The 25,947-nt window shown below is 47.7% G+C and overlaps 1 protein-coding gene across 3 annotated transcripts in view; it reads left to right on the top strand.

Moving 5' to 3' along the window:
- dlg2 (discs, large homolog 2 (Drosophila)) overlaps positions 1–25,947 on the top strand; it is a 1,378,721-nt gene that overhangs the window by 294,435 nt on the left and 1,058,339 nt on the right. The gene's annotated exons all lie outside the window — the stretch shown is intronic.

The raw sequence follows: 25,947 nt of genomic DNA, 5'->3' as shown, positions 1-25,947 counted from the left end.
TAACCTTGAAACAGACAAAGACATGGAATGGATGGACAAGTCGTTTCTTCTTTTGTATGACTAGATATAACAAGTTTATTTTACATCAAGGTGATCAAGCTAGGATATGATGTCAGGATGGTAGTGTGTATCACTGTGGTGATAACCACTGTAGATATGCATACTTGCAGTAGGGGGATGTATGGCTGTACCTGTAATACAGGTTACTCCGGTAAGCCCCTGCCGGCTAGCTACGCCCACAGGGAGCTTGTGTATAAATATGTGTGTGAGTCACTCAGACTCTAGTCTTCAGTTGCAGCCGGAGGAAAAGCATTACACAGCAATAAAACCTCGATTGAACATGTCTCTCGTCTTTGAATATAATTGTTAGCACCACAATTTATTGCTGTGTGATTTTCCGTACACCATGGACATCAGAATCAAGCCTGACCGTCTGCAGCTGGATCCGCAGTCGCCTCACGCCAGGAAAGACTTCGTTCACTGGCTTGCAGTTTTCGAGGCCTACATCTCTTCAGCGAACCCTCCCCGACGTAGGCTCAGAAAAAGCAACTCCTGTACTCGAGACTTAGCTTGTGTCTTTCCGCTAATTCGAGATGCGACTGACTACACCAGAGCTATGGAACTGCTCAAGGAGAACTATGCACAGTCGACGAACACCCTGTTTGCAAGGCATCAACTCTCTACTCGCGTCCAGCAGCCGGGTGAGTCGATTGAGGACTTCTGGAGGGCCCTTATACCTCTGGTACGAGACTGCGACTGCCGAGCCCTCACAGCCATGGAACACTCTGACGTACCCATGCGCGATGCCTTTGTTACAGGCATTGCATCGGACCCCATCCGGCAACGACTGCTGGAAGGGGCCGCCCTCGACCTCGCGGCCACAAAGACTCTGGCGCTTTCCATGACAGCCGCCTCCTGTAGTGCGCGAATGTACTCCACTTGCCGCTCGGCCCACCCGTCCTACCGCTCGTGGACCCCGCAAACACCCCCCCCCCCAGGCTCACCCGTCCTACCCATCGTGGACCCTGCAACCGGCCCCCCAGCAGCCGCCCCTGCTCACTACGCCTGCACTACTGTCCGCACCGCACTCCCTGCGGGGTCCCCACTGTTACTTCTGCGATTAGCAGAAGCATCCCCGCCAATGCTGCCCGGCCTGCACCGCGACCTGCAAAGCTTGTGGCAAGAAAGGTCACTTTGCAGCGGTGTGTCAGTCCCGGACGGTTGCCGCTATCGCGCCCCCGTTGCCCTCGCCTCAGCCGATTGCACAATAGGCCCTGCTGTCCGCTTCCCCCAACCCCACGTGCGATCAGTGGGCACCGCCATCTTTCGCCGCCCCCGCCTTGTGCGCTCCATGGGCGCCGCCATCTTCATCCCCCACCGCCATGTGCGTTCCATGGGCACCGCCATTTTGTCCCAACCCCACAACGTGCGCTCCATGGGCGCCGCCATTTTGTCCGTCGCCATCTTCTCCCACACAGGTACTCCAGACGCCGCCATTTTGTCCTCCCGGGACGGGGCCACGGCACACGGGTCGCTACCGCTCCTCGTCGGACTCAACTGACTCGACTGCTGATCGCCCACTACTCGCCTCCGTTACGCTCGACCAGTCGCGTCCTCGCAACCTGGCACCCCCTTCCACATCGGTGCTGGTCAACGGCCACGTGACCTCCTGCCTCATCGACTCCGGGAGCACCGGGAGCTTCGTCCACCCGGACACGGTAAGGCACTATTCCCTTGCGGTCCATCCTGCCAACCGGCAGATCTCTCTCGCCTCCGGTTCCCACTCTGTCCCGATCCGGGGTTTCTGCCTGGTTAAACTTACTGTACAGGGCGTGGAATTCGACCGTTTCTGTCTGTACATTCTCCCCAACCTCTGCGTGTCACTCTTACTAGGCCTGGATTTCCAGTGCAATCTCCAGAGCCTCACCCTCAAATTCGGCGGACCCCTACCTCCCCTCACCGTTTGCGGCCTCACGACCCTCAAGGTTGAGCCTCCCTCACTCTTTGTCAATCTGACCACAGATTGCAAGCCCGTCGCCACCAGGAGCAGACGGTACAACACCCAGGACAAGGCCTTCATCAGGTTCGAAGTCCAGCGGCTGCTTCGGGAGGGTATCATCGAGGCCAGCAACAGCCCTTGGAGAGCCCAGGTGGTAGTTGTTAAGACTGGGGAGAAGCACAGGATGGTCGTGGACTACACCCAGACCATCAACCGGTACATGCAGCTCGACGCGTACCCCCTCCCCTGCATTTCTGATATGGTCAATCAGATTGCACAGTACCGCGTCTTTTCTACTATTGACCTGAAATCCGCCTTCCACCAGCTCCCAATCCGTAAATCGGACCGTCCCTACACTGCCTTCGAGGCAGACGGTCGCCTGTACCAATTTCTTAGGGTCCCCTTCGGCGTCACGAATGGAGTCTCGGTATTTCAACGAGAAATGGACCGAATGGTTGACCGGTAAGGACTACAGGCCACCTTCCCGTACTTCGACAATATCACCATCTGCAGCCATGACCAGCAGGACCATGACGCCAACCTTTCTAAATTCCTCCACACTGCAACTCTCCTTAATCTCACGTACGACAATGAGAAATGCGTGTTCCGCACAGACCGCTTAGCCATCCTCGGCTACGTAGCCCAAAATGGACTACTGGGACCCGACCCCGACTGCATGCGCCCCCTCATGGTTCTTCCACTCCCCCATTGCCCCAAGGCCCTCAAATGCTGCCTTGGGTTCTTTTCTTATTACGCCCAGTGGGTCCAACAATACGCGGACAAGGCCCGCCCACTTATCCAGTCCACACATTTTCCCCTCTCGGCCGAGGCACAACAGGTCTTCGCCCGCATTCGATCTGACATAGCCAGGGCCGGGATGCACGCAGTAGACGAGACACTGCCTTTCCAAGTAGAAAGCGACGCATCAGATGTCGCACTTGCCGTCACGCTGAATCAGGCAGGCAGACCCGTGGCATTCTTTTCACGCACCCTCCACGCCTCCGAAATTCGACATTCCTCTGTTGAAAAGGAGGCCCAGGCAATCGTTGAAGCGGTGCGTCACTGGAGGCATTACCTGGCCGGCAGGAGATTAACTCTCCTCACTGACCAACGGTCGGTAGCCTTCATGTTCAACAACACGCAGCGGGGCAAGATCAAAAATGACAAAATCTTGCGGTAGAGAATCAAGCTCTCCACCTTTAACTACGAGATCTTGTATCGCCCCGGCAAGCTCAACGAGCCCCCAGACGCCCTCTCCCGAGGTACATGTGCCAGCGCACAAGTGAACCAGCTCCGTGCCTTTGCCATCCGGGGGTCACTCGCTCGTACCATCTAATCAAAGCCCGCAATCTGCCCTCCTCCGTCGAGGAAGTACGGACAGTCACCAGAGACTGCCAGGTCTGTGCCGAGTGCAAGCCGCACTTCTACCGGCCAGATCGCACGCGCCTGGTGAAAGCGTCCCGCCCCTTTGAACGCATCAGCGTGGACTTCAAAGGGCTCCTCCCCTCCACCGACCGCAACATCTACATCCTTAGTGTGGTCGATTAATTTTCTAGGTTCCCCTTCGCCATCCCATGCCCGGATATGACGTCTGCCTCCGTCATCAAGGCCCTGGATTCCATTTTCGCCCTGTTCGGTTTCCCCGACTACATCCACAGTGACAGGGGATCCTCGTTCATGAGTGATTAGCTGCGTCATTTCCTGTTCAGCAGGGGTATCGCCTCCAGCAGGACGACCAGCTACAACCCCCGGGGAAACGGGCAGGTAGAGAGGGAGAACGGGACGGTATGGAGGGCCGTCCAGCTGGCCCTACAGTCCAGGAACCTCCCAGCCGCTCGCTGGCAGCAGGTCCTCCCGGACGCGCTCCATTCCATTCGGTCACTACTGTGCACCGTAACTAACAGTACACCCCATGAACGTGTTTTTGCCTTCCCTAGGAAGTATACATCCGGGGTGTCGCTCCGAACGTGGCTCACGACTCTGGGCCCAGTCCTTCTCCATAGGCATGTCCGGGACAACAAGGCGGAACCCTCGGTGGACAAAGTACGCCTTCTCCACGCCAACCCTCAGTATGCCTACGTGGAATTCCCCGACGGCTGCCACGACACAGTCTCGCTCCGGGACCTGGCTCCCTCAGGTGCCGATCCCATGCTCACGCCCCTTTTTCCCCCCGCGCCACCCTCTTTTTCCCCGGCGCCCCCCTATTCGTCCCCACCAGGTCCATCCCTCGTCTCCCTGCCCACACTGGAGGACACGGAAGATTTTGGCTCGCTCTCGGAGTCATCCCGCCAGCAGCCAGCACCAACACCGCCAGCACTTGCACCGACATCGCCACCACAGCTACGCCGATCACAGCGGATCATTCGACCACTGGTTCGGCTCAACCTGTAACCTGCTGACCGGATGGACTCTTGGTTTTCTTTGTTTGGACCCTTTGTAAATATTTCATCCTTTGTTTCATTTCAGGGGACTAATTTTTACAGGGGGTGAATGTGGTGATAACCACTGTAGATATGCACACTTGCAGTAGGGGGATGTATGGCTGTAGCTGTAATACAGGTTCCCCCGGTAAGCCCCTGCCAGCTAGCTCCGCCCACAGGGAGCTTGTGTATAAATATGCATGTGAGTCACTCAGACTCTAGTCTTCAGTTGCAGCCGGGGGAATAGCATCACACAGCAATAAAGCCTCGATTGAACTTGTCTCTCGTCTTTGACTATAATTGTTAGCGCCACAATCACTATTATACCTCCTTCATATTTTGAGTCAGACATCGAGCCCTTATGTACTCCATGGTCTGTTTGGGTAACACAATCTCACACCGTAGAGTTTTTAATTTTCTATTTGTAAATCTGGTATCGGTATCTGCCATGGTTTGTGCGACTGTGATTTATGGGTACCCATGAGATTTGTGGAAGGTTGAAACCAGGTACCTTTTGTTGGGTCTTTCACGAGATGTTAGTTTGTGACTTCCTGTGAGGGCCATTCATTCTTCCAAGCTTCTTCAGGGTTGAAATTGCATTGCCTGAGGTTATATGCTTACGTGATTTTAAGTGGAGGTGTGGAGTGTTAGTGATGTCCTAGTGGGTGGGAAGGTGTTTCTTTCCCTCGATTTGCTGATCGACAAGGAAGATCGCTGCATCATGGTGCCTCATCGGCTGGTGGCGGGGTTTGATGTGTGTCGCCACTAGTAGCTGATGAAGCTTACTGCAAAGAAGTGTGAAGCGATTCATTTGTTCTCAATGGCAGATTAGTTGCCTATATTCCTAAGAAAGCTGGACTTCAATGACAAGTTTGGACAGGACTGCCAACTCTGGAAAGGGACCATCGGAAGGGAAGGAGTTGGGAATTGCAACTCCAGTGGGGTTCTCCTGCTCAACAAATGCGTGGAAAACTAGCACACTGTCATGCCAAAAGACAAGTTCAAGACTTCCTGGTGATGTCCAAAATCAAAGCACCAGAACATGATCGACTTCATCATCATCCAATCCCGAGACCAAGAGGATGCTCTCAACACCAAAGCGATGACTAGTGCCGACAACTGCTGGATTCTCCACATTGGCTGGGAGAACAGGCATGCTAACATCAGGGTGATTGAAGGAGCCAAGAGCATCAGCATTGAGGCCATGGCCATCCAAAACCTACTCTGCTGGGCCAGCTACATCCATAGAATGTCAGGGTCCCAACTGCCAAAATAAATCTTCTTCGCCCAGCACAGAAAGGTTCCCAAACAATAGGAGGGCAAAGGAAGCGCTTCACAGACACCCTGAAGGCTTACGTCAAGAAATGTAACATAGATGTGAACACCTGGAACACCCTTGCTCAGAAGAGACCTACTTGGAGGAATCTCCTCATTAAAAGGGCACAATTCTTCAAGAATACTCGGCGCCAAGAGGAGGCACGGAAAAGGAGCCTGAGAGAGGAATATTTGCGATCTTGAGTCTGAGGACAAATCCCACCTCCTGGGAACACCTGTCAAGTGTGTATTTGGATATGCAGCTCTAGGATCGGGCTCATCAGCCATGCAAGTACCCACAGAACCTAAGACTAGTGACACAGAGTTTCTTAGGTGGACACTCATACTCTAGCGAGTGACCACGGAAGAAGATTCATATTGGTAGGAAGGAGAGGCAATATAAGATAAAGGGTATTGGTATATTTCTTTGTTGCAACAGAGAAAAGGTATGGCGGCGCCCACACTCTGGATTATTTCAAAACACAATGGGCGCGATTCTCCGCAAATGCGGAGAGTCGTAAAGGCTGCCGTGAAACTGGCCGTGTTTCACGGCAACCTCCGCGCCCCCTCCCGGGACCCGTTCTCCCCCCCGGGCGGGGTTAGCAGCACGGCCCCGTGAAGCACGGCATCGCGGGCTTAGCGACGGTCGCTAAGCCCACGCGCCAAGCGTCACGGTGGCTGACGCGCATGATGACGTTGGACGGCTCCAACCCGCGCATGCGCAGATGACATCATCACGCATATGCGTCAAACCCGCGCATACGCGGGCCGTCATGCCCCTCAGCCGCCCCGCGGACTGATCCTGCGGGGCGGCGGAGGAACAAATAGTGCGCGGGTATCGGACCCACTGCCCGCGATCGGTGCCCACCGATCGCAGGCCCATGCCACCACGGCCGTGCCAATCGGTGCCATGGTTGTCCGGGACGGAACTTTGCGGCCGTTTTCACGAACGGTGAGAGCAGGTGTGTTTGCGTTTGTGAAAACGGGCGTAAAGGTCTGGGAACTCGGCCCATCGGCCTGGGGAGAATCGCTGTTCGCCGTAAAAAACGGCAAGCAGCGAATCGTGTCGTGGGGCGGCCGTGGGGGGGGGGGGGGGGGGGGAGAATAGCGGGAGGGCGGGAAAAATGTTGGGAAGGCCCTCCCGCTATTCTCCGACCCGTCGCGGGCAGCGGAGAATCGCGCCCAATGAGAGGTTTATTAAGAGGTGTTGGTCAAACAATCTAAGATGGAAAACTCTGCAAACCTCGTGTAAAATATTATGTTCACATCACTGCACATCACGTGATGCGTAACTAGCAGCGATGTATTCTCCAATACATAACTCCTCTCCTCCTTTACTTCATTACTACAGCGACAATGATAAACATGATACAACAGATCCACTTATGCATTATCATATGAATATATACAATTCAATTAGACAGTCACTGTGGTGGACTTCCTTTTTGGTAGCATTCAGATTTCTGGAACTTGGCTTCTTGAGACCTCGGAAATGTCCTCATTTCCTTCAGTAGATGGTATTTCCTGGGTAGTTACTCCAGTATCTGTCACTATAGATATTGGAAAGTCGTCAGAAACAGAATCTGAACTTGTCACTGTCTGGTCTCTGTTCCAAAGTATCGCTTTCTATATTTTCCAAGGGACAAATTTCTTGAGAAGTTTTGGTGAATTCTGTTCAGGAAGCAAGTAGCTGATCAGCATGATGTCACCTAACATTTTCATTATCCGTCAGTAAAGTGTATCCTTCGTAAGAGTTTGTGAACCAATGTTATCGATCATTCCTCTCCTGAAAGCATAATGTGAGAGACAACTGCACCAACCGCATAGGTGATGCTTTGCAAGCAAGTTGCAACTTCAGCTTGGGATTATAATGAACCAACCCCACTGACTTCTGTAAAACTTCTTTTACGTCAGTGTATGCATTTTCTCATTCTTTTGACCAGTGACATGCCTATTGGCACATAACAAAGTGTGTAAAGGCTTCAATTGTGTTGCTAAATTTGGTACAAAATTTACCATAATAATTGATCAATCCTAAAAAAAGATCTTACTTGTATCACATTTTGAGGATGTGGCATTTCTAAGATTGCTGATAGTTCTTCGTCTCCTTGAGTAAACCATTTTTGTCATTGATATGGTCTAGGTAATTTATGGATGACTTGGAAAAGTCGCAGTTTTCCTTTTTAACTTTCAGATTTTTATTTTTAAAATTAACTTAAAGGATGTGGCCATCGCTGGTTAGGCCAGCATTTATTGCCCATCCCTAGTTGCACTTTGTTATGGGCCAGGGTTTAGAAAACTCCAAAGTATATCATGGAGTTCACCTGACCTACAACTATTTACTTATTTTGGTTACAATAAGCACAAGGGCCTGCCTTTCAGGTGTTATTCAACAGAGGCCTTTAGCATTTTAAATTAAAAACAAAGTTTATTCTACAAATTTCATTAACATTTTTATAAACACACACAGCTGTTCCAATTTAATAACAAGATTCCATAAACCAGAAAACTCTTTTCAAAGGTGTGGCTCAGCACACAGCACTCAAGACCTGGTATAATCTCTTGTTTATTTTTCAAAACAGCAGATTTGAATTCCTTCCAGAAAACAGTTATTTATTTTCAGGTTTTCAAGCAATCTGTAAACAGTTTTTAAACCGAAGGTAGAGAGACACGCCAAGATACTTGTCTGTCTGAATACAGCAGCCAAATGTAAAAAAACTCAGAGCCACCAAAATAAGCCCAAACCAAAACAAAAGTAGAACACAGAGCCACAGCCCAGCTCCACCCACACAATGACATTATTAAAGCCATGTGATAAGACAAAACATTTCTTAAAGGGACACTCCCATGACACCTTCAAGAAGGTGGTTGCCACCTTGAACCAATGCAGTACTTGAGGTGTAGGTACTCCCACTGTGCTGTTAGGGAGGAAGTTCCATGATTTTACCCAGTGAAGAACGGCAAGATATTTCCAAGTCAAGATGTTGAGTGACTTGGAGGGGAACCTTCAGGTGGGTTCCCAGGTATCTGCTGCTCTTGTCCTTCTCGATGGTAATAGTTATGGGTTTGGAAGGCGTTGTCTGAGGAACCTTGGTGAGTTTCTGCAGTGCATCTTGTAGATGGTACACATAGCTGTGACTATTTGTCGGTGGTGGAGGGTCAGAATGTTTGTAGAATAGGGAGCAATCAAGCGGGCTGATTTGTCCTTGGTGGTGTCGAGCTTCTTGAGTGTTGTTGGAGCTGCACTCATCCAGGTAAGGGGCGTGTATTCCATCACACTCCTGACCTGTGTCTTTCACAGGCTTTGGAGGGTTGGGAGGTGTTGCTTGTTATACTTTCACTTAATTTGCTCTGTTTTAATTACCTTTGCTCAAGAGTCGCCAGGTATCTATCTGATACCACCACAAGGTTCAAACCGCATACTGATCAATGACTCGATACACCAGTTAGTAAGTTTGAAATCAATGCACATTTATTTACACACACAGTCAATTATTACTCCTGCATAAACTCTACTCGCTAAACTACAACTACTACTAAAAGCCTATACTTAGCTTCAAGTGCCCACTCAGTCAGAGGAACAATGGCCGTTGTCCGGTTCTGATACTGCTGGCTTCGAACTGGTATGGAATAGTAGCTAGGAGCGCCTATCTCATAACGTGCATTGACCTTAGACTTACTTGGCTGGTGCTTGGCGGGCCTCTCGTCACTGAGAGCCAAATGCCAAGATGGAGAAAGTAAGAGTTCTCAAGAGAGCGAACTGACCTTGGGGACTCTGTTTTATACCCCAAGGGGTTTCGCGCCCTTCTGGGCAGACCCTGGACTTGGTCCCAATTAATTGGACCATGTCCCAATTGTTTGTATCGATTCTCTCCAATAATGGGGTCGTTCCCTGATCATTGGGCGGACTCTAGGTAACCGTGGGCCTGCCTTTGTTTTAGCTTCCACTGGCACCGGGAAGTCTGTCCTGGTACCGATTGTTTCAATGTTTCTTTTTGTCCCTGGAGATAGCTCATTACTATGCTAATGGCTTGTAGTTTCAGTTCTGTCTGGGTTCTGCAAGTTCCAATCCACAGGAAACCATGCACCTGCTTGTTTTTCTAGTGCTGTCCATTTTTCCCTGCACTCTTTGCGAGTATCCATTTTGGAATCGGGACGTGGCCACCCCAGGTGGCTACACTCCCTCCTTGTGATCCTCAATGCGAAGCATGAAGGATCACGCTACTGCGATGTCTTCGTTCCCTGACCAAGTGGGCACCCATGACTAGGCTCTACTCTGACCCTAAATATGCAACATATCTTTAACTAAACAATTTTACATACACACATCATCAAAATTCTATGGGGGCGCTATGTCATTAAGGACATGCATTACAAAATAAAAAACTGGAACCTCTAACTATTCTCAATAAACTATCCTCACTCAAACAATTCAAAAATATACTAACATCTTAACTGTACAAAAATAGCAGCATTCAAATTTCTCTGGTTTGGCAGTCAAACACAGAGTTCACATTTCTTAATTCAACAAACGAGCACACACAAACAAAAAACAAATGTACTTTAATCCATGTCAAGGGGTTCAGGGGCCTGGTGGAAACCGAAAATAGGGGACCTAATTCTGTATACCGGGGTGCGAGAGCGGTAGGCTCTCCTTCGCCATTTCTTCATTCGAATGGTCCGCATGATGCTGCAAAGTATCGGCAGTGCTAAAAGTGCTTCAACGACATATGAGAGGGAATACCAAGTGATAAACATATCACACCAGGTCGGGGTACTGTTGACTGTTACTGGGCTATGTGTACTGTGGGGGAGTGAATCATTGACGGCCTGTGGGGTGGGGGTGAGGGGGTTAGCGTTCGCACGCAACCAAAGGGATCCTGCTAGTACTGTATCCATATAACAAAGATGGAGGTCGTCTTCATCGTTCCTTCTCTTCTCTTGTTTCTTCTCTTCTTGTCTTCTGGAATTCTGTGAACACAAGCATAATATCTGTCATTATCTTGCTTAAGATCTCGTGTGTTTGTCTGTCTGTCCTTTATTGCCAATTACCCTTTATAATTGGTCACCATCTGTGACTCCCTTATTTTTTTTAAAACCGAATTTCTGGACAAGACATTCTTGAAAAATACTGACACAGTGTGAGCCGTCTCGCAGCCTGTGCGATTTACCAACCCAATGTTTGAGGATGTAAATAGCATGAGGAAAGCAACCGAAGGGTCGCTGTAAAACAAAACAAAAACTTTTGAAATTAAAGAGCCAAAATGAGGTGCGTATGGGCTAAGGCGGGTAAGGATTGGATGGAATCCCCGGGTAGGACGTGATGTGCTCTACCCGAGCTAAGCTGACCAGAAGGGGTCCTCAGGCAGGGCGGGGGTAAGTGCCGTTTCTCCACTGCCTGAGTGACCGGCAAGAACGGGCAAGAATGTGGTCATCGTGGTGGGTTGCAGTAATGCCTCTTCTACCCTCAAATTAGAAGAGCAGTTACAAATTGGTGTCTGGGCAAATTCTCAGATGTTTCTGCGGACAAGCTAGGCGGCTGTCCGTGGACAAACTTGTTCCATTAACTGCCAGGGGGCGTTAAAGGAGTGGTGGCGTGGGGAAGTGAAAAGTTGTTTAAATTCTAAACACTGAACACTTAACAAACACATACAAACAAACATGCAACGAATATCGTGCAGGTTCCATCAGAAATGACACCGTATCTCTCTAGCGGTTCCTTTTAAACATCATCTGGACACCTCAGTTTTCAGTTGCGAACAGGGTCGCAAAGGGATTTGCGTGGTGGGAGTCAGACTCAATGTCATCATCTTCTCCCGGCTGCCATACTCTTGACTGTAGAAGTTGTGCCAAAGCTGTGTGGGGTGACTTGGGGTCCATCTCATCGTTCCTGATGAGCCTGAATGAATTATCTCAGTGCCAGAATCATGTGTCTAGTTTAGAATTGCAGGGGTTTAATTCGTAATCGTCGGGCGGTGGGTCTGGGTCTGGGGCTTTAATGTATGTGATCTCGAAGGGATCACTTAAATTGTACTCGGAGACGATGGGAGTGGGGCCTGGTGCAGGGGGATAGTACCGTGGTGTGCTGTGGCTGTCGTCAGTGCTTTCGCAGTCACTGTCGCTGTCGCTGCTGTCTGGGGGCGGGGAGAGGCGGAGTCGTGTGTCAGGGGGCGGAGTCGAAGTTGAGTCTGAGAATGGGCTGGACTGGCTGGACTGGCTGGGGAAGGGTAGGAATGCGTTTTCTGTGGGCGGTGTGAGCTCGTCTGCTGCTGCGAGCAGGATGCGGTGTGTGTGGTTGTTCTGCGAGTCATAAGCCTTGAGCTGGTTTATGTGAAACCACGCAGACTTTCCATTAGGATATTTTATCTTGCAGACTTACTTTGTCCGAAATGGAGCACGGACCTGAGTACTTAGGTGACAGGAATGTGCTGGGGTTATAAAGGGAAAGCATTACTTGCTACCCTACTTCAAACTCAGTGGCATGCACTGTCTCATCGAAACAAGCCTTGCTTTCTTTCTTCCTTGTGCCCATTCTCACAGCGGCTGCGAGTTGGGCCGCCGTCACATTTGCTATCAAGTGTTGTACAGCGTTTTCGTGTGTGAGGGCTGTCACTGCGAGGCTGGTCAAATCTAAGCCTAACAAATATTCCGTTCCTTTCATGGGCCGTCCGGTCATGAAAGTGTGGGGGGTGTATCCTGTGGACGTGGATACCGTGTTTCGTAAAAACATTAACGCAAATGGGACAACTGAATCCCAGGTGCTATTGTTCTGCTGAACCATTTTCCTAAGGGTGGCTTTTAGTGTCCTATTCATGCGTTTGACAATACCACTTGACTGGGGGTGGTACGCAATATGAAACTTTTGAGTAATTCCAAAAATTGTGAGGACGTATTTCATAACTCGTCCTGTAAAATGGGAGCCTTGATCGGACTCTATGCTACGGGGGAGTCACCATCTTGTAAAGATGTGGTGGGTTAGTATTTTGGCAGTGGTCTGCTTTAACATTTCCAGGTGGGGAAGAACGGTTGTGACTGCGATCTTTTACAATGCCGTATTTCCTGTCCTTTGCCTGCTTTAAAATATGGCGGAGTAATGGGGCTGATGGTAGGGGTTTTCCGTCTGCGGTAACAAATCCTCTTGTCTCCCACAGGGGTAGGAATTCGGTTAAACTATTACAGACATACAGGCTGTCTGAGTAGATGTTTGCTGGGGTGGGGAATGAATCGGGGTGGTCTACTATGTAAGCTTTCGCTGCCAGTTCTGCTGCCTGCGAGCCTAAGTGTCCTGGCAGCTTTAGGGAAATCTCTTCTAGGGCGCGTCCCTGCGCGTCCTCTACATAAATACGGCATCTTGTTATGCGTTTGCCGTCTAAAACTGTGGAGGAGCCATCCACATAGATTTTCAGGGGTGCGCAAGTGTCTGTGGGCTGGGGTCTCTGGGGTGAACTACCTATCTTCCTGGGAGGTGTTTTTGGAATGAATGGGCCTGTGTTGTGCTTTGTGGAGATAATCTCACATTCATGAGGGGTGCCTGGGTACTGTAAATTGTCCGCGAGGAAAGTATGTGTCTTTGTTCTTTTAACTGTGATGTCCCGTCCCTGTAAGGGTCCAACGGGCTGCTCGGATTTGGCTGACTGTGCCATCTTTAACTCAGCCGTCTAATAATAGCTGGTTTGGGGGTGTTCTGTGAGGATGGTGATGGGGTTGAGTCCTGTAATGTATGAAAAGTACTGTACTGCCCAAAAAACTGTGAGCAGGTGTCTTTCACAGGCAGAAAATCCTTGCTCGACAGGGTCTAATACTTGGGATGCGTATGCTACGGGTCTTAACTGGTCATGCCGTTCCTGGAGGAGCATGGCCGAAAGGGTTCGGTCGGTGCTTGCTACTTCGATAGCATACGGGGAAAGTGGATATGGGACCTGTAGTGCGGGGGCTCTGCTGAGTGCTCTTTTTAAAGCATCCACGGCATCTGTATGCTGCGGAAGCCATTCCCAAGGTGCCTTTTTCTTTAGAAGGTCAGATAGGGGCGCTGCTTTAGAGGCGAAACCGTCGATGTGGTTTCAGCAGTAGCCAACCAGTCCTAAAAATGACTGGAGGGCTGAGACATTGTGGGGAAGGGGCAATTTGACAATCGAGTCAATCCTTTTCTGCTCGATCTTGTGTTTACCATGCGTGATAACTGTTCCCAAGTATATCACTTTTTCATCCAAAATCTGGGCCTTTTTGGGGTTAACCTTACATCCAATTTCTTTTAGGAGTCCTAGGAGTTCTGCTAGAAGCGAAATGTTCTCTGCCTTTGTGTCTGTCTGTAGTAGCAGATCGTCTACATACTGGACCAGACATTCGGGGCGGGAAAATTTAGCTAATCCACTTGCCAGCTGTCAGTGGGAAATGGAGGGGGAGTTATGGAAGCCTTGTGGAAGGCACGTCCACGTATACTGCTGTCCTTTAAAAGTGAAGGCAAATTTGTACTGGCACGCTTTAGCCAATGGAATGGACCAGAAGCCGTTTCTAATGTCCATAAACGTAAAGAATCGTGACTGGAGTCCCTGCTTGAGCATGGTCTCGGGACTTGTGGCTACGGTGGGGGCTGCTGCTGGGGTTACTTTGTTCAGTTCCCGGTAATCAATGGTCAGTCGCCATGATCCATCGGGTTTCCTGACGGGCCAAATCGGGGCAGTATTAGTGGAGGCTACTGATCTCAGTATGCCCTGTTCTAACAAGCTATCTATCACTTTTGAGATTTCCCCCTCTGCTTCCCGGGGAAATTCGTACTATTTCTGAGGTCTGGGGTCAGGACCTGTAATCTGCACAGAGCCAGCCATCCTGCCACAGTCATGCTTGTGCTGTGCAAATGCTGCTTTGTGTTCTTGCAGGACTGCCCTAACCTGTTTATCTGCACTAATTGTTCTCGGGTCAAACCACTAGTCTCCAACTGAGCTGATCCTATTTGCATATTCTCCTATTGTGAGTTTGGCGGGGCTCGTGCTGCTTTTGCCATGCTCCAGACACATTTGTTGACTGGATCAAATGAAAGGTTGTGGGAACTCACAAAGTCGATTCCTAAAATGTGTTCTGCTGTGTGAGGTAGATCAGCTAACACTATGGGGTGCTTTGTGGTTATATTGCCGATTTGTATGGATACAGGGGCTGTGATGTGTCCCTGCTGTGAGTGGCCTGTAAAGTCGCTGAGGATGATGGTGTCTGCAGTGGGCCATGTGTCCCTCTGAAACATCGTGGAGGAATTGAGTGTGGTGCGGTACCCTCCTGTGTCCCAAAGAAATTCAACAGGCTGACCCCGGACTTTGGCTGCTACGACCGGTCGGCCTGACTTATCCCAAAGGGTGTCGCAGACCCAAGTTGGGGAGCCCGAACACTGTGCCGTTCATGTATCCCTGGTCTGAACGGGCGCTAGCACTATGAATAGGCTTTGCCCTATTCCTATTTAGAGTGCCTGTCTGTTGGGGTCTCTGTTTCTGTGGCGCATTGCATTCTCGTGCAAAGTGTCCCAACTGACTACAGTTGTAACAATCCTGTGATTTGGGCTGGGGTGGGCTGTTTCTACTCTCATTTATCCATGCGGGGTTCTGGTGCGCTTTAACTGTAGGCATATCTGCCTGCCCTTCCTCGAGTTTCCTAAAATTGGTCTTGTTCTGAACGGATTGCTCCCAAGCGCGGGACAACCTTTTCAAAACCCATTTCTCATTGTGGGCCTCATCTGAGGGGGTCATAATTCGCGCAAGCTCTCTGTCCTGCCTCTGTGGCATGAGAGACCAAGATTCAAGTCCATTTTGCCATGTTATCTGGGGACAAGTGGGCGCGGGCTAATTCTCCGAAAACTGCAGTGAAATGAATCCACAAGCATCCAGCAACGCTGTGGGGTGCTCTGTCTTATTTTGCCTGCATCTATTCAGGCCTTCTACCGGGTCTCCTCTGTTACAGCCGATCGTATCAAGGATCGCTGTGTGCATCTCTGCGAGGGTGCCTCCTCCTACATTCTGTGGGTCGGGAAGGGCTGCTACGACTGAAGGATCGAGACTCAAAACTGTGAGCTTTACCTGCTCCCTCTCGTCCAGGCCGTACATGTTGGCCTGCTGTTTAACCTTCGCGAAGAATTGGTGGGGGTCTGAAGTGGGGAGGAACTGTGTGATTTTCTTGCACGCGTCCTGTAATTGGGTCATGGTTAAGGGGGGCGAATACAGGAAATCCGTGTCTCCTGTTGCGGCTCTGCGGTGTGTGGTTACCGGATTCATGGGGGTCTGTTCTGCCTGTTCAGTGGGGTGCTCTCTTTTTCTGGGGCTTCTCCTGCGCACATGCTCCATGTACGTATCTATGGGCTGTTTCATTTAATTACTGCCAATCGGGGCCGTTTTCAGGATCTAGTTGGGGTCCGAATGTGCTCTGAAAGATATTTTGAACTGAAAGCAGGGATTGCAATTCTGCAATTTGCTTCCGGCACTTTGTGTGGTCTACCGAGCTCTGCTTTTGTTCCGTTGTGGAAGCATTGAGTGCTCGTAGGGCTTCTTTTAAGTCATTGCACTGTTTCTGCAATGCCTCTACCTGCTGTTCTGTTTCTTGTTTTACCAAGACCGCACGTTGTGTGTCCTGGTAGCCCTTGTCATACTGGGTCTGGAAGCTGCTTAAGTGCGCCAGACAAGACTGGTGTGCCTCCTTGGCATCATCCACCTCTCTGTCTTTTGCTGCTAACTTCCCTCTTAACTCGCTGTTCTCTCTCTCTATCTCGCTCACATCTACCTTACTCGTTCTATCTCTCTCCTCGATCTCTCTATGAGCGTCCTAACGACTTCCTCTGTGCCTCACAATTGTGCCAGACAGGACACGATTGCCATCGGCTTGCGAGCTTTTCCCAAGTCTATCTGGAGGTTAGTCCATGGGCCATTAACGGGGCGGGTGTGGCTAAGTTGAGCCTTCTTTGCGTATCTGTCCGCATTGTTCTGGGCACAGATTAAGCGATTCTCAATGTAGTGCATTACGTCGGCTGTCAAATTTGGCCACCAACAGAGCGGTCTGAGGTGGGCTAAAGTGGGTTCAATTCCCTGATGTCCATGATTGACATTGAACAAACAAATGAGTTGGTTCCTGTCCTGCTCTGGAACTACATAAAGGCTGTCTTTAAGAATCACACCGTCATGTTTGGTCATAGAATTCTTAAATTTGTCATATGGGGCTGGGAAGGTTCCCTTTAAAACTTCCCTGAGCTTCTCATCCTGTTTCTGTGCCTGGGCTAAGTCCTGTATGTTGGTCTGTGAGACCTGAACTGTGTGTACTGGGGTGCTTTCGGGGGGGTTCCAAAAATAACCATGCCTAGGACCTGCTTTTGCTAGGGCGTCTGCTTTAACATTTCCAGGTGGGGAAGAACGGTGGTGACTGCGAACTTTTACAATTATGTATTTCCTGTCCTTTGCCTGCTTTAAAATATGGCGGAGTAATGGGGCAGACATAAAAAAGAGATGCCACCTGGTGAAGCTACAACACAGGGCTACTTACATGCTATAGTTCAGAAGCAACATGCTATACATCAGCGGTAGGCAATCTGCAGCCCGGGTGCCACATGTGGCCTCTCTGGATTCTGAGTGCATCCCACAACGCATTTTATTGACCATTGTCCACACGCAAGGTTGCCACACTCTACTGATGTTCATCCACGCAGACTGAAATGATATGCACTTAAAGCAAGTGAAATGAGGTGCAAGGTGATTGCACACAACATTTGGCTGTAAAAGTTGTGTGCTCTCTCTTTCTGCTTCCAAAGTGTAAGTATTTATTTTGTTTTTACGATTTGAAGTTGATGATAGTTCTATTAATATATGAATGATGAGGCATTTTCTGCAACTCGTTCATAAATATTCCGCATGTATTGAATGTATTCAATCTTATTCATAGGGTCATCCTTAGTCAACAAGCCTGATTTCAATCTTGCCGCTGCCCACTGAGGTGAAATTGTAGAATCATAGAATTTATAATGCAGAAGGAGGCCATTCGGCCCATCCGGTCTGCACCTGCACCACTCATGTGGCCACTCACTAGTCTAGGTTGCTTATTAGTGCCATAGACAGAGCTAAGCGGTCCCCAAGCAACTGATCAGATCTGAGCTGTGCAGTTCTGCGATATTGAATCTTGAAAGATATGGGGCAGGATTCTCCATCGGCCGACTCTGAAATTGGGAAACGGGATTGGGCGGAGAATCGGTTTTGATGCCAAAATCGTGGCTGGTGCCGGGTTCATGCCAAATTATAATTCTCCGATCCTCGACAGCGGCGTCAATGCGTTCCACTCTACGTGTACAGTAAACGGAGTTTGTATATCATTAGCGGGCCTGACCTGGTATTTTCCGGGACCTCCACAATTCTCTGCCTCCACTGGAGGGAATTTCCAGGGGGAAAGGTTTATTTGTGTTTTTAAAAATCATGAAATGGGTGCCGTGGCTGCTGAGGGAAAGTCAGGAGGTAATGAAAGTGTCCAACATCGCCATAATTTGCTGATAATTGTCATAGAATCATAGAATCCCGCACTGCTGCTCATTGAAATTGATCGTGTTCCATGTGGCGCTGGTGCTAGCCCCTCAATGTCCGCTGAATTGGTCCAGGTGCGGTGCTAGTCTTGCCGACGTGGGAGTCCACAAATTCTGTCCCCGCGTCAACATTGAGTCTCAAAAGCGAAGAATCCTGCCAGTGAACAATGAAACAACTAATCAGAGTGGAAGACTCCACAAACATCCCATCCTGAATGATGGCAGAGCCCAGAATATGAGTGCAAGAGACAAGACTGAAGCACTTACAATCAGCTTCAGCCAGAACTGCTGAATGGATGACTACCTCGGTCTTTTCCTAAGGTCCCCAACATTATACATGTCAGTCTTCAGTTCACTCCAATTCATATCTACAAACAACTGGAAGCACTGGATGTAGCAAAGGCTATGGGACTTGACAAAATCCCAAATGTCCTCCTCTAAGAGCCACAGAATTTAGAATGGCTTGGTCCAGTTACGTTTTTGGTCAATGGTAACCCCTAGGAAGAAGGCCTATGATCCAGAATGAGTTATGCCCTCGTCAGGTTTTTCCAGAACAACTATAACACTGGCATGGACCTGACGATGAGGTAAAGTTCCCAGTATGACCTATCCACAAAAATGAGGCAAATCCAGTCTGGCCACTTGCTACGCTCTAAGCTTGCTCTAAATCATCAGCAAAATCGTGGATGGTGTTGCGAACAGTGCTATGAATAGTCAGTTGCTTAATTGCTCATTAATGCTTGATTTGTGTTCCATTGGGGCAGCTGGACTACAGATCTCATTGCAGCCTTAGGATAAACATGCTTTTGAAAGAGCTGAATTCCAAAGATAATTTGAGAGTGACTTACTTCCCTTATGAAGTCAGTATTTGATGGAGTGAGGAATCTATAACACTGGCATGGACCTCCTTTCCGCCCACACAGCTAGTGTGCAGGGTGGAGAGGGGGCGGGGCCTCTGTGAGGGGCCCTGTCGCCAAGGAAACCAATAGGCTCCTCAATGCCTTATGTGCGAGACCGTGCGAAGGTCATTATCACCTGAGGTGATCCTGACCTTTGCACGGTCTCTGAGGCATCAAGATGCCTGGATTTTATTGGGATAAAAAAATCAAGTTGAGGGGGGTGGACTACAGTAAGTTGACTCAACATTACCTCTGCCACTGATCTTTGTAGAGCACTGCTATGTATTTAAAGAAAAGAAAGTCCTGGAAATACTCAGGTCAGGCAGCATCAATGGAGAGAGAAGCAGAGTTAACATTTCAGAATTGCTGAAAGGTCATTGATCTGAAATTTTAACTCTACTTCCCTCTTTCTGTACTGATTGAGTGCAGATGATAATATATTGTACATTAATAAGTTTCAGCAGCATTCAGTTCATAAATCCTTGTTTTACTTGTGGAAACTACTTTTTGCTGTGAGCATGAAACTTTTTGTGGCCATTCTTTTCTTTGTGCTCTTTTATCTTTACTATCAGAAACACTAATTTGAACATAAAATCTGCTCGTGCTACTTCATGAAAATATTTTTGAAACAAAAAAATGGACTGAATTCCTTTTGTCTACATACAGTTTCTTGCAAGAATTCAATTAAGTTAATCAAGTGTTCAGGACAATTTTGTTTTAGATTCGTGGAATAAAGGGGCAAAGATATACTTCAGATTGGTGGGCATTTTTCCTTTGCAATGAAATTCCAGATGTTACTGCCAAAATACTGATTTTTGGAATCTGGAATACTGGTTTCTGTTGGGAGAGGTTGACAGCTCTGATCTCAGCCCTCAAACATTACTGCAGATGCTCCCAAATATAGTGTCCTATGCCCCCAGCGTTCTTCAGCTGCTTTATTACTGACCTACCGGCAACATAAGGACAGAAGGGGGGATGCTCACTGATGATTGCACCATGTTTAATACCATTTGCAGCTCCTCAGGTACAGAAGCAGTCCTTACGTCTTGGAGTAACATTCAGGCTTGGGCTGAAAAATGGTAAATCACGTATGTCATAGAGTCATAGATGTTTACAGCATGGAAACAGGCCCTTCGGCCCAGCTTGTCCATGCCGCCCAGTTTATATCACTAAGCAAGTCCCACTTGCCTGCATTTGGTCCATATCCCTCTATACCCACCCTGCCCATGTAATTATCCAGCTGTTTTTTAAAGAAAAAAATTGTACCCGCCTCTACACCTTTATTCCACAAATCTAAAACACAAATGTAAAATGAAAATCCAATGCTTCATACTTGTACATCATCATGAGTGGGTGTTTTCAAATTAAGTTCAATCATTCGGTAAATCTAAGGATGAAAAATGTGAACAAAACATTCATCTTTTGACATGAGGTTCAAAATTGTCCTGAGCGCTTGATTAACTTCAATGAATTCTTGCAAGAAACTGTATGCAGACAAAAGGAATTCAATGCATTTTTTCCTTTCATAAAATATTTTCATGAAGTAGCACGAGCAGATTTGAAGTTCAAATTAGGCAGCTCGTTCCAGATGCTCACCACCCTCTGTGTGAATAAATTTCCACTCTGGTCTCTTTTGTATCTCTCCCTTCTCATTTTAAACCTATGCCCTCTAGTTCTAGACTCCTCTCCCTTTGAGAAAAGATGTTGACTATCTCCCTTATCTATTATCTATCTCATCATTTTGTAGACCTCTATAAGATCACCCCTAAGCCTTCCACTCTCCAAGGAAAATGTCCCAGCCTATCAAGCCTCTCCTTATAACTCAGACCATCAAGTCTTGGTAGCATCCTCGTAAATCTCTTCTGCACTCTTTCTAGTTTAACAATATCCTTCCTATAATAGGGTGACCAGAACTGAACACAGTATTCCGTTATGGTCTTACCAATGTCTTGCACAACTTTAATAAGATGTCCCAACTCCTGTGTTCAATATTCTGACCAATAAAACCTAGCATGCTGAATGCCTTCTTCACCATTCTGTCCACCTGTGAGTCTACCTTCAAGGAGCTATGAACCTGTACTCCAGAATCTCTTTGTTCAGGTAACTCTGCCCAACTCCCTACCATTAACTGAGTAGGTCCTGCCTTGATTGTACCCATGCAAGTGCCAACCAATAAACATTTCCAGCAATAGAGAATCTGACCATGTCAACTTGACAATAACTGGCATTCCCAAAATTGAATCCCCTACCATCAACATCCTAGATGCTACCATTGACCAAAAACTTAACTGGGCCAAGCCATTCTAAATTCTGTCACTCTTAGAGGAGGACAGATGCTGGAAAGCTGCAATAACTCGCCTCGTGAGACTCCATGGTCTGTTTACCATCTATAAGGCATAAGTCAGGCATGTAATGGAATACTCTATGCTTCCTAGGACAAAGTAGATCGTTTGCTCAGCACCCAATGCACCACTTTAAATATTCACTCTCTCTATAACCAGTGCAGCAGTGTGTACCATGTTCATGATGCACTGCAAGAACTCACCAAGGTTTATTTGACAGCATCTCCTAAATTAGGGTTCTATCACCCAGAAGAACAAGGGCAATAGATGCATAGGAACACCAGCACCTGCAAGTTCCTTTCCAAATCACACACCATCCTGACTGAGAATTAGATTGCTGCCCCTTCACTGGAAGTCCCTCCCTAACAGCACTATGGATGTACTAACACCAGATGGACTGCAGCTATTTGAGAAGGCAGCTCATCACCACCTTCTAAAGGGCAATTAGGGATGGACAACAAATGTTGCCTTGCCAGTGACTCTCTCGTCCCATCTTCAAATAAAAGGAAATGAACAAATAAAAAAAAATCAACAAGTAGCTAACTAATGGTAGCATCAAAAGTAGCAATATTAATTTTAAAAAGCCTCACGGCACTGAGGATCCGGGTTCGATCACGATCTTCTTTGCACCTGGCGCTCACTCTGTTTTTTTTTAAATCAACCGAGATCCCAGGTTCGATCCCGACTCTGGGTCACTGTCCGTGTAGAGTTTGCACCTTCTCCCTGTGCCTGCGTGGGTCTGACTCCCACAACCCAAAAAGATGTGCAGGGTGGGCGGATTGGACGTGCTAAAGTGCCCCTAAATTGGAAAAAAATAATTGCATACTCTAAATTTAAAAAAATATATACAGATTTTAAAAAATGTTTCTGATGATCTGGTGGAAAAATCATCCCAATGCGAACCGATAAACATAGGAAGTTGAATTCGTCAAAGATTGCCTCTACATGTAAATCACGTTGGGTGGCATGGTAGCACAGTGGTTATCACTGTTACTTCACTGCTCCAGGGTCCCAAATTCGATTCCGGCTTGGGTCACTGTCTGCGGAGTTTGCGCGTTCTCCCTGTGTCTGCGTGAGTTTCTTCCCGGTGCTCCAGATTCCTCCCACAGACCAAAGATGTGCCGGTTTGACCATGCAAAATTGCCTTGAGTGTCCTAAAGGTTGGGTAGGGATACTATGTAACGGGGATAGGGTGGAGGTGTGGGTTTAAATGGGGTACTCTTTCCCGGGACCGGTGCAGATTTGATGGACCGACTGGCATCCTTCTGCACTGTAAATTCTATGATTCTTTGATTCTATGTGCTGGCCCTTGGTGGTAACATTTGAAAACACCTCCAGTGCTCTCCATCCTTCCCTAAATTGTGAGACTGTTTATCTGACATCAAGTACAGAAGGAATAGAAATTTAATTCCACAAAACAAAGGGAAAACAAAAGCAATTGTCTTCATATTACAGTGACTCCATCTCTATCCCTGGCACTGGCTGAGGTTGAACTGGAATTATTTCAAGTTTGCTGTCATATTTGATCCTGAGTTGTGCTTCCCAGCACATTACCTTCAGCATGACTTCCTTTACCTCTGTAATGCTGCCTCTTTTTATCTCTGTTTGTTATCCCTGGAATCAACTGTTCCAATGCAGCCCAGTTGGGCTTCTACATTCTACCCTTGGTAAACTTGAGATCATCCAAAACTCTGGTGCCTTTGTTCTTTGTCCTAACTTGCATCTCACCCTGTTCACGCATCACCCCCACCCAAGCTGACCTAGATTGGATCCCAATTAAGCACCACTCTAATTTTAAAATTCTCATCTTTGTTTTCAAATCCTTCCCTACCTCTCATATCCTCCAGCCCCAATATTCACCCACTTATGAGCCATTGCACTTCTCCAATTCTGGGCCATTGAACATTCCCAATTTATTTTAAATTTAAATTTAGAATGCCCAATTCATTTTTTCCAATGAAGGGGCAATTTAGCGTGGCCAATCCACCTACCCTGCACATCTTTGGGTTTTGGGGGCGAAACCCACGCAAGCACGGGGAGAATGTGCAAACTCCACATGGACAACAACCCAGAGCCAGGATTGAACCTGGGATCTTGGCGCCGTGATGCAGCAGTGCTAACCACTGTGCTGCACTAAACATCCCCAATTTTAATTGTACCATCATTGGTGGCTGTGCCTTGAGTTGCTCTGGAATTCTCTCTCCAAACCTTTCCATGTCTCTGCCTCACTTCTCTCCTTTAAGGCACTCCTTAAAACCGATGACCAAGCTTTTAGCCATCTGTTCTAATATCTTACTCTGTGACTCAGTGTCAAATTTTGTTCATAACAATCCTGTGAAGTTCCTTGGAACATTTAACTATATTAAAAGTGAAGTATAAATACTGGGAGGAGAGAGGGTTAACTCTTTGAGGCACCAGTGAGATGATGAGCTTCCTCTGCCTCTCGAGCTTCCAGCCGCTAAGTCCCCTGAGCCCAGGGTTTTGGGCAGGTCAGTGACTGCTATTGACTGATGAAATTCAATGGCAAGACAGCTGGATGAATTGCTCTCATAAGTGAACAACTGATCATTCACCAGATCTGGTGGAACTACCTTTGAAAATTGTTCACCTGAATGAAGAAGAGAAGAAAAGGAAGAGGAAAAAAAGAGACCCAAGCAGAGAGATAGCAAGATAAAACTCAAACTTCAAGGGAGAGTCTGAAGGAACCCAGTTCTCTCAGGATAACGAAATCTGTTCAGGGCATTGCAAGATGAACACATGGATTCTTACATTCAATAACTTAAAAAAAAGAAACAATCCAAAGACGTGCAAGGTTAGGTAGATTGGCCATGCTAAATTGCCCTTAGTGTCCAAAAATAAAAAGTTAGGAGGGGTTATTGGGTTTTGGGATAGGGTGGAAGTGAGGGCTTAAGTGGGTTGGTGCAGACTCGATGGGCTGAATGGCCTCCTTCTGCACTGTATGTTCTATGTATCTATGTATATGTAATTAAATAATGCTGAAAAAAAAACGAAACCCGAAGTAGATTAGCTCTAACCGAGGGAGCTATCCTCGATCCAAACAAGGACTGCACTAACCCTACCAACCCAACCACCCACATCTCTTCCCTGTCCCAGCTCCACTCATCCTCCCCAATAACCAAAAAGGAGTGAAACAGTGCACAAATACAACCCTCAATGATACAAATCATCATGCTCACATTTTGCACCTCCCTGCAGGGGAAAAGGTAACAACAAATAATCAACAACGTGATCAACAGGGAGCAGCATCTAGAATTACAGAAGATCCGCGGGCAACTTGCAGGATAAAGACATCATCCATGCTGTGTGAGAAGATGAAGGATAGGGCAAGATCAACAAGCATTATTTGGGATCTCTCAAGGATTCCAACAATTGAAGCGCAAGACACTGCCATTTCCTCCATGATGTCTCTCTGACACTCAGGCGGTCCACAGACTAGGCCCCAACCGGGAGAAATTACTCAACCAGCTTGGCCACCTCCAACCCCTCACAACAAGCATCGAGAACAGGCCAATGAAGTATCAGGGATCAGTGGGCCCTACCGACCCCTGGCCTCGAAGACAGGATACATTGTGTTCCATCGAATCTGATGCACCCAGCTCCCAAATCAAGATTACCGAAGCATGGCAACCAATTTCCGAACTCAATCAGGAACTGTCCTGAACCAGACAGGATGGACGACACACTATGCAACAGGATTTCAACAACACACCAGGGAAAGTGCTCTTTCAAGTGCAAAAACCTCCTTTTGTGCCTGCTCTCACAGGGGTTTTGAACCTGTGTCCCCAGAGCATCGGCTTGGGCCTCCGGATTACTAGTCTAGTGACATTACCATTACACCACCCATCTCCCCATCTCTTCACATTATCACCTCTGTCATTACTTTCAACTCAGACTAAGTGAAAGAAGGAGTGGTAGAAGCATCAGTCACAGCTTACTGTACCAATTAAGGCACAACCTATGAGCCTTCAGCAAAAAGCAGTGCTGATACCACTGTTAATGCAGGTGAAAAATGCTTTTTCAAAGATTTACCACAATGGGCTGTGATATGTCACATTTTAGCTCAATATATCTTGTGACTTTCTGAGCAGTAATAGATATATTATTCTTTTGAACCAGCCAAGTTGTTGAAATGAGCAGTAGTCTTCTTGTAAAGATAAACTAATTTATTGAGTAATATAAATAAATATTGTGAGTTCTTTTACTCAATACTCAACTAGTAAAATAAAGAAACAATTGTAGAGATAACTAATTAAATTATACAGTACAATGCTTGATAACAAGTAACTTCTCTCTCTAACTTTACTCTGTCTGTTTTCTCTTCACTCCTGATACACACTCTCCTCAGAAAGAGTGGGAAAACCATCAACATAGCTTCTGATAATGAGACCTCCAGTGTTCAATTGCCTGTACTAGCATATAG

The sequence above is a fragment of the Scyliorhinus canicula genome, chromosome 14 (assembly GCF_902713615.1).
Source record: "Scyliorhinus canicula chromosome 14, sScyCan1.1, whole genome shotgun sequence".
In the NCBI taxonomy this organism is placed as follows: Eukaryota; Metazoa; Chordata; class Chondrichthyes; order Carcharhiniformes; family Scyliorhinidae; genus Scyliorhinus; species Scyliorhinus canicula.
This window is presented reverse-complemented; position numbering and strand designations above follow the sequence as displayed.